Source organism: Stomoxys calcitrans, chromosome 4 (genome assembly GCF_963082655.1).
Source record: "Stomoxys calcitrans chromosome 4, idStoCalc2.1, whole genome shotgun sequence".
In the NCBI taxonomy this organism is placed as follows: Eukaryota; Metazoa; Arthropoda; class Insecta; order Diptera; family Muscidae; genus Stomoxys; species Stomoxys calcitrans.
Window position 1 is genome coordinate 108,103,239 of NC_081555.1, and position 15,211 is coordinate 108,118,449.

The 15,211-nt window shown below is 38.1% G+C and overlaps 1 protein-coding gene across 2 annotated transcripts in view; it reads right to left on the minus strand.

Annotated features, from left to right (window-relative positions):
- LOC106081312 (phospholipid-transporting ATPase IF) overlaps window positions 1–15,211 on the minus strand; it is a 111,577-nt gene that overhangs the window by 70,002 nt on the left and 26,364 nt on the right. The gene's annotated exons all lie outside the window — the stretch shown is intronic.

The window sequence follows — 15,211 nt, forward strand, 5'->3', positions numbered from 1 at the left end:
ACCAGATCGCTTTAAAAAGCTCAACAAACCGAATATTCACATCCGCTATATCAGACAGGTTCTCAAAGAAATGAGAACCTAAAGTGGGACTCCTTCTGACTGCCAGTGCGGGATACACACACAAAAGGTGTTCTATAGTCTCTTCTTCATCGATGTGCTCACAGCTTCTGCAAAAGTCGTTACTGCCAATCTTCAGTCTGTCAGCATGTTTTTCGATTAGACGGTGACCTGTCATGACGGACGCAATGTCTGTTCTTGCCAGTGAAAGCATAGCAGTAGACCTCTACATGTTTAGATTAGGCCACAAAGGTTAGGTTAGGTTAGATTGAAAAGAGGTTCGTATCTGGTATTGTATTTCCACCTAAGTGCCGGTATCTGTTAGACGCGAAAGCCAGGCAATGACAAAGGAAATGCTCCATCGTCTCATCATCTTCCCTGCATGCCCTACACATGGTATCACTTGCCGCACCGATTTTACATAAGTAAGCTCGTAGTCCTAGGTGTCCCATTATGATACCAATAGCTATACTCACCTCCTTCTTACTTCCTTTCAGTAATAGCCTCGTCTTCTCACGATCTGGAATCCCCCCTAGGATTTTCGCCGTCCTACCGACCGTTTCGCTGTTCCACAATGTTGCATGCGCATTCGTCGCCCACTCCCTTAACTCGGACTGCGTCGACCCGAACGGCTTTGGGTTAACTGAGTTTATTGGCGGCAGTCCTCTGGCCGCCAAATCGTCTGCCCTTTTATTTCCCCTTACTCCATTATAGCCCGGCACCCAAACGATGCGGATTTTGCAATCTTCAGATAAGGGGTTAATCTATTGTACTTCTTACACTGCAAGACTTTCGCGACCGCACCGTCCTGGTTGTTATTGCCCTTATGGCAATTTTACTGTCGGTAAAGATGTTCACACTTGACGTCCTCGCGTTAGCACCACACCACTTCACGCATCCCGTGATCGCCCGGATCTCCGCCTGCAGGACCGTATTATGGTCAGGCAGTCTAAAACAGATCTCAGTCCCTGGGTTCTCAATGTAAACCCCCAGGCCCACTCTGTCCTCTAGCTTTGATCCATCCCTGTAACATGATCTTCCAAATGGCAATACTAGGTTTCCGTCAGTTCAAGACTGTGCCGCTGGCAGCAGTACCTCGCACTCGACTTCAGGGTTCATCTCAGGTATCCGATCGGAAACCTCTTCCCTTCCTTCCAGCTTTCCGATAATATGAGCTGCTCCCATCCTCAATTCATTCTCCCATCGCCTTAAGTCTCATAGCCGCAGCGGCTGCCTCACACTGTATGTCAATGGGTCGGATATCTAGAATAGTCTCCAGTGCAATAGTGGGCGTGGTCCTCATCGCTCCGCCTATGCCAAGACAAGGTTAGGTTAGGTTGAAAAGAGGGTGCAGATATTAAACTGCCCCATGCCACTATAGACATACACCTATGCCATGCCCCTAAGTTGATTCATGTCTGGTATTGAACTAACCAAGCAGATTAGGTCACATAGATTTGGAATACTCACAGCCCCCTCCTTATTACCATCTATCATTGGTTGTCCTTCGGGCCTGGTCCTAAAAACTTAGCTTATTCTTTTTCAATTTGGCCCAGATCGGTCCAGAATTGGATATAGCTGCCATATAGACCGATATCTCGATTTAAGGTTTTGGACCCATAAAAGGCGCATTTATTGTCCGATTTCGCTTCAATTTGGGACAATGAGTTGTGTTAAGCCAGCCGCTATCTTTCTTCAATGTGGCCCCGATCGGCCGAGATTTGGATATAGCTGCCATATAGATCGATCTCGCGATTTAAGGTCTTGGGCCCATGAAAGACTCATTTATTGTCCGATGTCGCCGAAATTTGGGACAGTGAGTTGTGTTAGGCCCATAGACATCTTTCTGCAATTTGGGTCAGATCGGTCCAGATTTGGATATAGCTGCCATATAGACCGATCTCTCGATTGAAGGTCTGAGCCCATTAAAGGCTCATTTATTGTTCAATGTCGCCCAAATTTGGGATAATGAGTTTTGTTAGGCTCATCGAAATTCTTCTTCTATTTGGCCCAGATCGGTTCAGATTTTGATATAGCTGTCATATAGACCGATCTCTCGATTTAAGGTTTTGGGCCCCTAAAAGGCGCATTTATTTTGCGATGTCGCCGAAATTTGGGACAGTGAGTTATGTTAAGGCCTTCGATATACTTTTCCAATTTCGTCCAGATCGGTTCAGATCTGAATATAGCTGTCATATGGATCGATCTCTCGATTATATGTCTTGGGCCCATAAAAGGCGCATTTATTGACCGATTTTGTTGAAATTTGGGACAATAAGTTATGTTAGACCAGTCGTTATCTTTCTTCAATTTAACCCCAATCGGTCCAAATTTGGATATAGCTGCCATATAGTCCGATCTCGCGATTTAAGGTATTGGGTCCATAAAAGGCGCATTTATTTTCCAATGTCGCCGAAATTTGGGACAGTAAGTTGTGTAAGTCACCTCGACGTCCCTCTTCGATTTGGCCCAGATCGACTCAGATTTGCATATAGCTGCCATATAGACCGATCTCTCGATTTAAAGTCTTAGCCCAACTTGACACAGTGACTTATATTAGACTTTTCGACATCGTATATGGTTCAGATCGGCCTACATTTGGATGTAGCTACCATAAAGACCGATATTTTGTTCTACAAAATTGAGCAATGACTTGTACTCATTAGACCACTCAATGTCCGTGCCGAATTTGGTTTAAATCGGATCATATTGGGTTGCCCAAAAAGTAATTGCGGATTTTTTAAAAAAAAATTAAATGCATTTTTAATAAAACTTAGAATGAACTTTAATCAAATATACTTTTTTTACACTTTTTTTCTAAAGCAAGCTAAAAGTAACAGCTGATAACTGACAGAAGAAACAATGCAATTACAGAGTCACAAGCTGTGAAAAAATTTGTCAACGCCGACTATATTAAAAATCCGCAATTACTTTTTGGGCAACCCAATATTTCGATATAACTGCTATGGGGGCATAAATGATGCATTTTTCACCGGACTATATCGAAAGGTGGTTTACTTATATACCTGAGGTGGTGGGTATCCAAAGTTCGGCCCGGCTAAACTTAACGCCTTTTTATACCCACCACCACATGAGTGGGGTATACTAATCTAGTCATTCCGTTTGTAACACCTCGAAATATTGATATAGGACCCCATAAAGTACATATATTCTTGATCGTCTCGACATTCTGAGTCAAACTAGCCATGTCCGACCGTCCGTCCGTCTGTCGAAATCACGATAGCGAACACGTAAAGCTAGTTGCTTGAAATTTTGCACAAATACTTAATTTTGATGTAGGTCGTTGGGGATTGCAAATGGGCCATATCGGCTCAGATTTGGATATAGCTCCCATTTAATCCGATCTTTCGATTTGACTTCTTGAGCGCCTGGAAGCCTGTTATGTTATGCCCTCCAACAGCTGTACCAAGTACGGCCTAAATCGGTCAAGAACCTGATATAGCTCCCATATAAACCGATCTCCCGATTTGACTCCTTGAGCGCCTGGAAACCTCAATTAGCTGAAATTTTGCATTTAGTGTTCTGTTATGATTTTCAACAACTGTGCTCAGTACGCTCCAAATCGGTCAAGAACCTGATATAGCTCCCATATAAACCGATCTCCCGAGTTGACTTCTTCAGCTCCTGGAAGCCGCTATTTTTATCCGATTTGACTGAAATTATATAGTGTTCTGTTATGACTCTCAACAACTATGTCAAACATGGTAAAAATCGGTATATAACCAGTTATAGATCCCCTATTATAGCAGAATCCATGGTGGTGGGCTCCCAAGATTCGGCCCGGCCGAACTTAGCACACTTTTTATTTTTATTTGTTTTTAATATACTTAAGGCCACCTTAGTGCAGAGGTTAGCGTGTCCGCCTATGACGCTGAACGCCTGGGTTCGAATCCTGGCGAGACCATCTGAAAAAAATATTCAGCGGTGGTTTACCCCTCCTAATGCTGGCAACATTTGTGAGGTACTATGCCATGTAAAACTTCTCTCCAAAGAGGTGTCGTTCGAACTCGGCTATAAAAAGGAGGCCCCTTATCATTGAGCTTAAAACTAAAATCGGATTGCACTTATTGATATGTGAGAAGTTTGCCCCTTTTCCTTAGTGGAATGTTCATGGGCAAAATGTGCAATTTGCAATCTATCTAAGAGAGACACTCGTTTGCACTCCATATGCCTACTGGTCAATATTTCATTCAAGAAACTTCCGTAAATCTGTTTTTGCTAACACTTTTTTGGGACTACCATTTTTTTGTTATATATAGCTTTATTGTAAACTTTTCTTGTTGTACATAGCCTTACGGTTTAAATAATTGTTTGTCTCTCACAAAGAGGCTGAAACCCACTCCAATATCTCATGATCATTGTGTAGTTTTTTTTCACGAAAGCGTTACATGCCAATTGTTATTATTTTACAGTTTCTCTAGTCATTTTTTTGGCGTTTCGACGTTTATGTCATTTTCTTCGTCGTCAAGTTGGCTTGTCATTTCCCTATCCCCTACTTTGGGTCCCCCAAGCCCATAGACACTAGCGTCATCGTTGCTGGTATGACGAGTGGTATCGTATAATATTTGCACACTCGATTTATTTTATTTATTGACACATTTCTTCAACCACTTTTTTGGCTCCACCAACGGAGCCCAAAGAAACGAGGCCTTTGTTAGAATAAATGTGCTCCCTCCAAGAAGAAAACTAGCCAAGCAAGAGCTCTTATTCATTGAAATGGCTGACTAGAGATGTGGGCCAATGGTGGTAGGTAGCCGTGTAGCAAAGATCTTCCTCTTTCCATCTGTTAAAAACCACAGCAAAAACAAAAAAAACAGATGGTGCGATTTTACTTTAGATATTCAAATTCACACGCGAAGTACTTTTTTTGTTTGCTTGCTTGGTTTGTTGGTCCGTTTGTTTGCACACATATGGGGAGTGAGCAGCAGAAACCTCCAGCGATCGATTTATCTGTCCGTCTGCCGCTATGCCCGGTTGCCTTTATAGGTTTGATGCGGATGTTACTGCTATTCATTTCATTTATTTGCTAATATCTTTAAATGATTTTTTATGGGCTTTTAATTAGCACACATTGATGTTGTTGATTGTAATTCACTATGATTTTCAAATGTTTTTCTTTTAGGGTTTTTTTTTTCACAGCATGAATGGCGGCAAAGGTTTTATATAAATCGAGGCTAAGTGCTGAAAATGTACCTTTTAATATTTTTCGTATGATTGAAATTTTAACACATTTTATTTATTTATTTTGTTTTACAAAAGGAGTGCTTGTTTGGCGCCCACTCTTACCCAAGTTGGAAATTTTCTATGTGACTGCTTTGTTTATTAAATGATTTGGATTTTTCATTGAATTATTGACACATGTTTTCTCCGTGAATGATTTAATTGTATTTTCATGTGGAAAAATACATGAAAATGTTGAATGGGGTTTTTGTTGTCAAACGCTTCGTTAAGATTTCATAATTTCAAACGCAAGGCCGAATGAAAATTTTAGTCTTTTAGGTAAATGATAAACTTCCTTTAAGGAAAATATATTATTTTGTTATATTAATAATTATTTTTATTTTATTTTGTTATATATATTTATTTAATAAAATGAAATAATAAAATAGTTTTATATTTTACTTTAATTCATTTCATTTCAATTCATTTCATTTCGTTTCATTTCATTTCGTTTCGTTCAATTTAATTTATTTTTATTTTATTTTATTTTATTTTATTTTATTTTATTTTATTTTATTTTATTTTATTTTATTTTATTTTATTTTATTTTATTTTATTTTATTCTATTTCATTTTATTTCATATCATTTCATTTCGTTTCGTTGAATTTAATTTAATTTTATTTAATTTAATTTTATTTTATTTTATTTTATTTCATTTCATTTAATTTTATTTATTTTGTTTTATTTTATTTTATTTTATTTTATTTTATTTTATTTTATTTTATTTTATTTTATTTTATTTTATTTTATTTTATTTTATTTTATTTTATTTTATTTTATTTTATTTTATTTTATTTTATTTTATTTTATTTTATTTTATTTCATTTAATTTTATTTATTTGATTTTATTTAATTTTATTTTATTTTATTTTATTTATATTTTATATTTTATTTTATTTTATTTTATTTGATTTTATTTTGTTTTATTTTATTTTATTTTATTTTATTTTATTTTATTCTATTATATTTTACTTCATCTCATTGCATTTCATTTCATTTCGTTTCATCTCATTGCATTTCAATTCATTTCGTTTCATTTCATTTCGTTTCGTTCAATTTAATTTAATTTAATTTAATTTAATTTAATTTAATTTAATTTAATTTAATTTAATTTAATTTAATTTAATTTAATTTAATTTAATTTAATTTAATTTAATTTAATTTAATTTAATTTAATTTAATTTAATTTAATTTAATTTAATTTAATTTAATTTAATTTAATTTAATTTAATTTAATTTAATTTAATTTAATTTAATTTAATTTAATTTAATTTAATTTAATTTAATTTAATTTAATTTAATTTAATTTAATTTAATTTAATTTAATTTAATTTAATTTAATTTAATTTAATTTAATTTAATTTAATTTAATTTAATTTAATTTAATTTAATTTAATTTAATTTTATTTTATTTTATTTTATTTCATTTCATTTATGGTCTTAGGGCCATAAAAGCCACATTTATTATCCGATTTCGCTGAAATTTGGAACAGTAAGTTGTGTTAGGCCACTCGATATCTTTCTTCAATTCGGCCCAGATCGGCGCAGATTTGGATATAGCTGCCATACAGACTGATTTCTCAATTTAATGTATTGGGCCCATAAAAGCCACATTTATTATTCGATTTAACCGAAATTTCGGACAGTGAGTTGTGTTAGGAACTTCGCGATCTTTCTGCAATTTAGCTTAGATCAGTTCAGATTTGGATATAGCTGCCATATAGACCGATCTCTCGATTAAAGGTTTTGGACCCATAGAAGGCCCTTTTATTGTCCGATGTCGCCAAAATTTGGAAGAGTGAGTTGTGTTGGGACCTTCGACATCCTTCTTAAATTAGGACCAGATCGGTTCAGATTTGAATATAGCTTCCATATAGACCGATTTCTCGATTTTAAGTATTGGCCCCATTAAAGGCGCATTTATAATCTGATTTCGCTGAAATTAGACACAGCGAATTATGTTAGGCTTCTCGAAATCCGTGTCGTATATGGTCCAGATCGGTCTATATTTGGATATAGTTTCCAAAATAGACCAATATTTTGTTCTACAATGTCCAATGTCAATGTCCGTGCCGAATTTGGTTCAAATCGGACCATATTTCGAAGTAGTTGCTATGGCGGCATAAACTATGCATTTTGCACCGAATTATGACGAAAGGTGGTTTACATATAAGTTATCATGAGGAACCCTCGTGTTCCCGTATTCCCACAGTTTAGCTGCACTAAGGCAACCAAAAACCCCACACGAGCTGCTAAGTCAGCGCATTGGACACCTTATTCTAGACACCTTATTCATTTGATTGCACCCAAACCAACTACTTACAACCATTCATGGGAAACCTTCATGCTCCCGTATTCCCACAAGTAACACGAGCCGCTTATTCAACACCCCACTACAGGTTAATAGCCCAATATTCTACACGGGCCACTGTGTCAGCAAGAAATGCAATGGCAACGTTGGCAGAGCGACAGCGGCGCAACATAATGTGGTGGCTTAGTTTTAAGTAACAGCATTATTGTAAGCTCAGTTTTTAAACTCATACTCAATGAATAAAGTTTAATACTTTCATTAAGAATAATTGGCGCCCATCGTGGTTCACTTCGCGAAAAGAACTCTAAAAAAAGTTAGAACTGACCGCGAAAAGTGAAACTACAAAATATAAAATAAAAATACAAATCCTAAAAAAAGGAAAAGTAAAAACGTACGTGGTTCACTTCGCGAAAAGAACTCTAAAAAAAGTTAGAACTGTGAAAAGTGAAACTACAAAACATAAAATAAAAATCCTGTGAGAAAAAAAATATAAATAGGAAAGAAAGCTCAGTCAAAACTGTACCAAAATACCCTTAAGAAAAAAGGACTCAATTGAAAGGACTCAATTCGAAAATAAGCTTAAGTCACCAAGGAACGAATATCCTTGGGCAGCGAAAGGCAACATCGAAGACGATCTACAGAATCACCAAGGAACGAATATCCTTGGGCGGCGAAAGAAAGCGAAAAACAATCAGAGGGCTCATCAAGAAACACACATCCCGAGCCAAGAAGTGGAAGAAGCTACCGAAAATCAACAACAGAAATTAATTTTAATTAATTTACCTAACATTTAAGGATGATAAGGTAAGTGAAGTGCCAAGTGAAAATTGAAATAAAAAAGGAGAAAATTTAACCAAATTCATTCAAATATATTTTTTTTTGGGAATACTCCATTTTTTGCGAATAATTTATGAGTCAGGAATTAGAAGACTTATTAGGCAAGTTAAGTTTAGAAACAAAAGAAACCATGAACGCCGAACAAGTAAGTGAGCTAGTTAGAGCAGAAGTGAGCAGAGCATTGGCCGCTCAAAAATTAGAATTCGACAGGAAAATAACTGCGATTAACAGTAGACTTGCTACTGACAAACCTAAAATTGAAAAGTTTACGAAAGTTCGGATAAATCCGCTGGTACCTTGTGATATCACCTTAGATGCCATAAAGTCTCTTCCGGAATTTTCCGGACAGCCAGGCACCTATGTGTCATGGCGCGAGGCAGCGCACAATGCATACGAGTTATTTGAGAAATACGATGGCAGCGAACGCCACTATCAAGCGGTGATTATTCTTAGAAATAAAGTGCGAGGTGCTGCCGATGCAGTACTTTCATCCTTTAGCACGGTATTAAGTTTTAAAGCAATCATTGCCCGTCTCGATTTTACTTACGCGGACAAACGTCCGATATATCTGATCGAACAAGAACTGTCCACGCTGAGGCAGGGTTCGATGCAGTTACTAGATTTCTACGATGAGGTAGAAAAGAAATTAACCTTGTTAGCCAATAAGACAATCATGTCATATGAAAATAGTGTAGCAGACACTATAAACGAAAAATACAGAGCCGATGCACTTAGGGTTTTCATATCAGGTTTAAGGAAACCCCTTTGTGATATCCTGTTTGCCTCAAGACCAACAGACCTCCCTTCTGCATTGGCCTTAGCACAAGAAGTAGACGCTAATAACGAGCGCTACGCTTTCGCGAAAAATTTCGCAAATAGATCTGATAGTTCTTACAACAGAAAGGCAAGTTCTGCCCAAAATTCCCCTAATACGGATCACAATGTGGGACAGAAGAACCCACATTATTCGGTTACCAAACAGAAACAGGCTGGTCAACCGCAGAACAACTTAAATAACCAAAAGCCACACACCAGTGGTAACTTCGCCGATCATAGACGTGTCGAACCTATGGAAGTAGACCCTTCCCTATCCCAATTTAGACAAAAAACAAACTACCAAAGTCATGACTATAATGACAGGTCACAGGGAAATACACAGAAACGAGCGTCAAATTCAGGGCGATACACAGGACCAAAACTACAACGTGTGAATCATCTTAGCGAAGAACACGAATCAATGGACGAGCCAACGTATGATGAAGATGCGGAACAGGCCGTAGACGAAATTGAGAGCGACGAGCTTAATTTTTTAGGGGAAGGTCCCTCCTGCCTTGGATTTCAAGGTCAATAGGAGGGAAAGAAATCAAACTCCTTGTCGACACGGGGGCTTCAAGGAGTTACATCAAACCCTTACCGGAACTAAAGGGAGTAAAGGAGGTCCAAAATTCATTTGCAGTAAAATCAATTCATGGAGTTACTCCCATCAAACTTAAATGCAAAATTAGAATTTTCGGCGTTACAGAAGATTTTTTTATTTTACCCGAGTTGAAATCATTTGATGGCGTTATTGGCCTTGATTTATTGAATAAGGTACACGCATCCATTGATTTAAAAACTAACACAATTACACATGACCATGGAAAAGAAGTTATTTTATTTATTACCAGCCAGGATATAAATCATTTACAACTTCAGGCTAAGTCGGTACCAGGGGAGTTCAAAGACGCATTCTTTAGAGTAATTGCCAACGTAAACGGAGTATTTGCAGACCCCAATGAAGCACTCCCATACAATACGAATGTGGTTGCGACCATCCGCACGGAGAACGAAGACCCAGTTTACTCAAGACTGTACCCGTACCCACTGGGCGTTGCGGATTTTGTTAATAAGGAAATTCAGGATTTACTGGCAAACGGTATCATTCGAAAGTCTAGGTCCCCCTATAACAACCCAATATGGGTCGTTAAAAAAAAGGGCTTTGATGAAAATGGACAGGAAAAAAAGCGATTAGTTATAGATTTTCGAAAACTTAATGATAAAACTGTCAGTGATAGGTACCCGATTCCAGAAATAACGGAAACTCTATCCAACCTTGGCGGGAGTAAATTCTTCACTACACTAGACCTAAAATCAGGTTTCCACCAAATTCAGTTGTCTGAACACGATAGAGAAAAAACCGCATTTTCTGTAAAAAACGGAAAATATGAATTCTGCAGACTGGCCTTCGGTCTGAAGAACGCGCCCAGCATTTTCCAAAGGGCGATAGACGATGTGTTAAGAGAACACATCGGTAAGAGATGTTTCGTCTACGTCGACGATGTCATTATATTCTCGAAAAACGAGCAAGACCATTTAACAGATACGGAAGTAGTGATGCGAAGTCTATTCGAAGCCAATATGAGGGTATCGGCAGAAAAATCAAAATTTTTCCAAACCGAGGTCGAATACTTAGGGTTCTTAGTTTCACAAGGAGGAATTAAAACTTGTGCTGAAAAAATTGAAACAATTCGGAATTTTCCTGAGCCCAGCACGTTAAGAGGTCTAAGGTCATTCTTAGGCTTAGCGGGATACTACCGCTGCTTCATACGCGACTTCGCCAAGATTGCGAAACCACTATCAAACATACTGAGAGGAGAGTACGGCCGAGTTACTGCAACACAGTCGAAAAAAATCAAGATTGATTTGACTAGTGAGCAGAAAAAAGCCTTTATTAAAATAAAAGATATACTTGCCTCCGAAGACGTAACCTTAACATACCCAGATTTCCGAAAAGCGTTCGATTTAACCACAGACGCATCCTCCCATGCTATAGGTGCTGTCCTTTCACAGGAGGGAAAACCTATAACCATGATTTCCCGCACTTTGACAATTAGCGAGGAACATTACGCTACTAATGAACGGGAATTATTAGCCATTGTCTGGGCACTTAAAACGCTTAGAAACTACCTTTATGGTGTATCAAAATTAAACGTATTCACGGACCACCAACCATTAACCTTTGCCGTTTCGGACAGAAATCCGAATTCTAAAATTAAAAGGTGGAAAGCTTTCATTGATGAATGCAACGCAAAGCTAATCTATAAACCAGGCAAGGAAAACGTAGTTGCAGATGCGCTGTCCAGACAGCACATTAATGCTTTAGACAATGCGAGTGTTGAAACAATCCACAGCGAAGAATCATCTACCAACACGATTGAGAGAACCGATAAGCCGGTAAATTGCTTCCGTAATCAGATACTTGTTGAGGAAGGCACAGAACCCCAGAAAAAAACTTTCATTATTTTTGGGAAAAAGACGAGACACTTGATTACATTCCGAACCGATGACGATTTAATTAAAAATCTCCAGGAAGCCGTGAACGTAGATGTAGTAAATGCTCTGCAGTGTGATCTACACACATTGGCACGATTCCAGCATAAATTGATCGAACTCTTTCCAACCGTGAAATTCAGGCACACAGAAAAGTTAGTTATTGATATATCAGATCCTAACGAACAACAGGAAATTATCGCAGCCGAACACAATCGAGCACACCGAGCAGCCCAGGAAAACGTGAAGCAAATAATTGAAGACTATTTTTTTCCAAAAATGGAAAAGAAGACTAAACAATTTGTAGCAAATTGTCGCGTATGCTCTCAAGCGAAGTATGACCGCCATCCAAGAAAGCAACTCATTGCTCAAACGCCCATACCCACATATTGTGGAGAAATTCTCCACATTGATATATTTTCAACAGGGTCGAAATATTTTTTGACTTGCATTGACAAATTTTCAAAATTTGCAATAGTACAGTCTTTAAAGTCTAGGACGATAGTAGACGTTAAGCCTCAGCTTCTGCAGTTGCTCAATGTGTTTTCAAATACGAAAACTATTTACTGTGACAACGAGAAGTCGCTCAATTCACATAGCATCAAGGCCACGTTAAAGAACCATTTCGACATCGATATTGCGAACGCTCCACCCTTGCACAGTACCTCAAATGGACAGGTAGAGCGATTTCACAACACACTGATGGAAATATCTAGATGTCTTAAACTTGACAAAAATTTAGATGATATCGAAGAGATAGTTCTTTTGGCTACCATCGAATATAACAGGTCAATACATTCGGTAACTGAGACGAAACCTATTACAGCCTTTCATTCCTCGGAAGCCGACGCACAAATAGTATCGCGTATAAAAAACACTCAGATCAAAAACTTAGAAGCGCACAATAGGAATAGGCAAGATAGGGATTTTGCCGTTGGGGAGAAGGTGCTCGTAAAAAATAACAGAAGGCTAGGTAATAAACTTACACCTCTTTACACCGAAGAGGAAGTTGAAAAAGACCTGGGTACCACCGTTCTCATAAGGGGGAGGAGGGTCCATAAGGACAATCTCCGCTGAATTTTCTTCCTTTCTAGAATTAACACAACGTTATATGCGCGAGACGATTAAAAAAAAAATTTTATAACTTACGTTTTCAGAATCGCTTTAAAATTGGTTATAGCCATATTGGTATCAGCAACATCTGGACGACTAATAGACTACTCAAATGCAGGATACATTCCGGTGACCGGTGGTGACCTTGTTATCTGGGAAAGTTATGGACACATCAAACATGTTACGAACCTGACTCTGTACGAACGACTAAAGGACGAGACAGCTAACGCTGCGGACCATTTTCCTCAAACACACATGAGGAAGTTGCTAGACGCAGACATAAATCAGATAAGTAGACTAATACAGACAGTAAATACTCATCACAGACAAGCGAGAAGCTTGAACTTTATAGGGACGGTACTGAAATATATTGCAGGGACCCCAGACCATGACGACTTTGACAGACTAACAAACAAGGCAGAACAACTAATCGACTCCCAGGACAGACAGTTTACTATCAACACGGAGGTACAAAAAGAAATTAATAGTCTCACCATTACAGTAAATAAAATCTTGAAGACAGAAAAACACAGAGAAATAGACACTAGCCACCTTTACGATATTCTATTAGCTAGAAACAGAGCAATAATAACAGACTTAGACAATCTTATCACTTCTATCACATTCGCAAAAATTGGAGTCTTGAACCCCATCCTTTTGGACAGTAACGAAATAAACTTCATAATAAAAAATGAGCACTTCACGAACCTCTCCGTGGCCGATGTTATGGCTGTAGCTAATATTAAGATTTTGCAATACGATAATGTAATTTACTTCCTAATAAGATATCCTATTCCTAAGCTTAGATGTAAGAAAATTACTATTTTACCAGTAGCTCACGGCCACCAAATGCTCCACCTACAAGAATCCACCTTAGCGGTATGCCATAATCGTACCTTAGCGGTAAGGAACTGCAGCGACACGATACCAACTTTTTGCCTACCGTCATCAGCCACATCATGCGCTCTACAACTACTGACAAGTAACACTGCAAGCTGCAGCACCACATTCAACAATCTCACGCCGATTACACCAATAGGCGATGGATTGGTAGTCATAAATGACCAACTGGCAATAGTAGAAGAAAGTAATGAAGCTCCTGTTACAATTAATGGCACTTACCTGGTCATTTTCAAAGATCATGTAAAAATCAACGATTCGGTATATTACAACGAGAATTCGACGACTCCTCTGCAACCTGAAACTCCATGGGCTTCTGAGATCAACCTGACACAACACACTGAGATACTAAGTGCCCCCTATCTGCATCACGTGAACCAACGGAACCTCCAACACATCCGCCATTTACAACGTGTGGTCGATCAGGGTCAAATCGCAGGTTTATCAATCATTGGTGGTTTTGCGATTGTGGGACTGGCAGGTTACCTATTACGACGAAGAACCATCACAAAAAAGAAGATCATCATAACCAGGTCAGTTGAAGATGCAATCAAAAACGCTATTACAAGGACCGAGGACGGCCCCCACTTAGAAGGGGAGGAGTTATCATGAGGAACCCTCGTGTTCCCGTATTCCCACAGTTTAGCTGCACTAAGGCAACCAAAAACCCCACACGAGCTGCTAAGTCAGCGCATTGGACACCTTATTCTAGACACCTTATTCATTTGATTGCACCCAAACCAACTACTTACAACCATTCATGGGAAACCTTCATGCTCCCGTATTCCCACAAGTAACACGAGCCGCTTATTCAACACCCCACTACAGGTTAATAGCCCAATATTCTACACGGGCCACTGTGTCAGCAAGAAATGCAATGGCAACGTTGGCAGAGCGACAGCGGCGCAACATAATGTGGTGGCTTAGTTTTAAGTAACAGCATTATTGTAAGCTCAGTTTTTAAACTCATACTCAATGAATAAAGTTTAATACTTTCATTAAGAATAATTTATATACCTGAGGTAGTGGGTGTCCAAAGTTCGACCCTTCCGAACTTAATGCCTTTTTACTTGTTTTGTTACTTTTTTTTTTAATTTGGTTTTGTTTTTTTTATTTTAGTATTTTTATTTTATTACACCCACCACCATAGGATGGGTGTATACTAATCTAGTCATTCCGTTTGTAACATCTCGAAATATTCGTCTTAGACCCCATAAAGTATATTTATATATATTCTTGGGCCATTATGGGCCCAAAACCTTAAATCGTCTCGACGTTCTGAGTCGAACTAGCCATATCCGTCGAAATCACGATAGCGGTCGGACGCATAAAGCTAGCCGCTTGAAATTTTGCACGGATACTTCATATTGATATAGGTCATTGGGAATTGCAAATGGGTCATATGGGCTCAGATTTGGATATAGCTCCCATGTAAACCGATC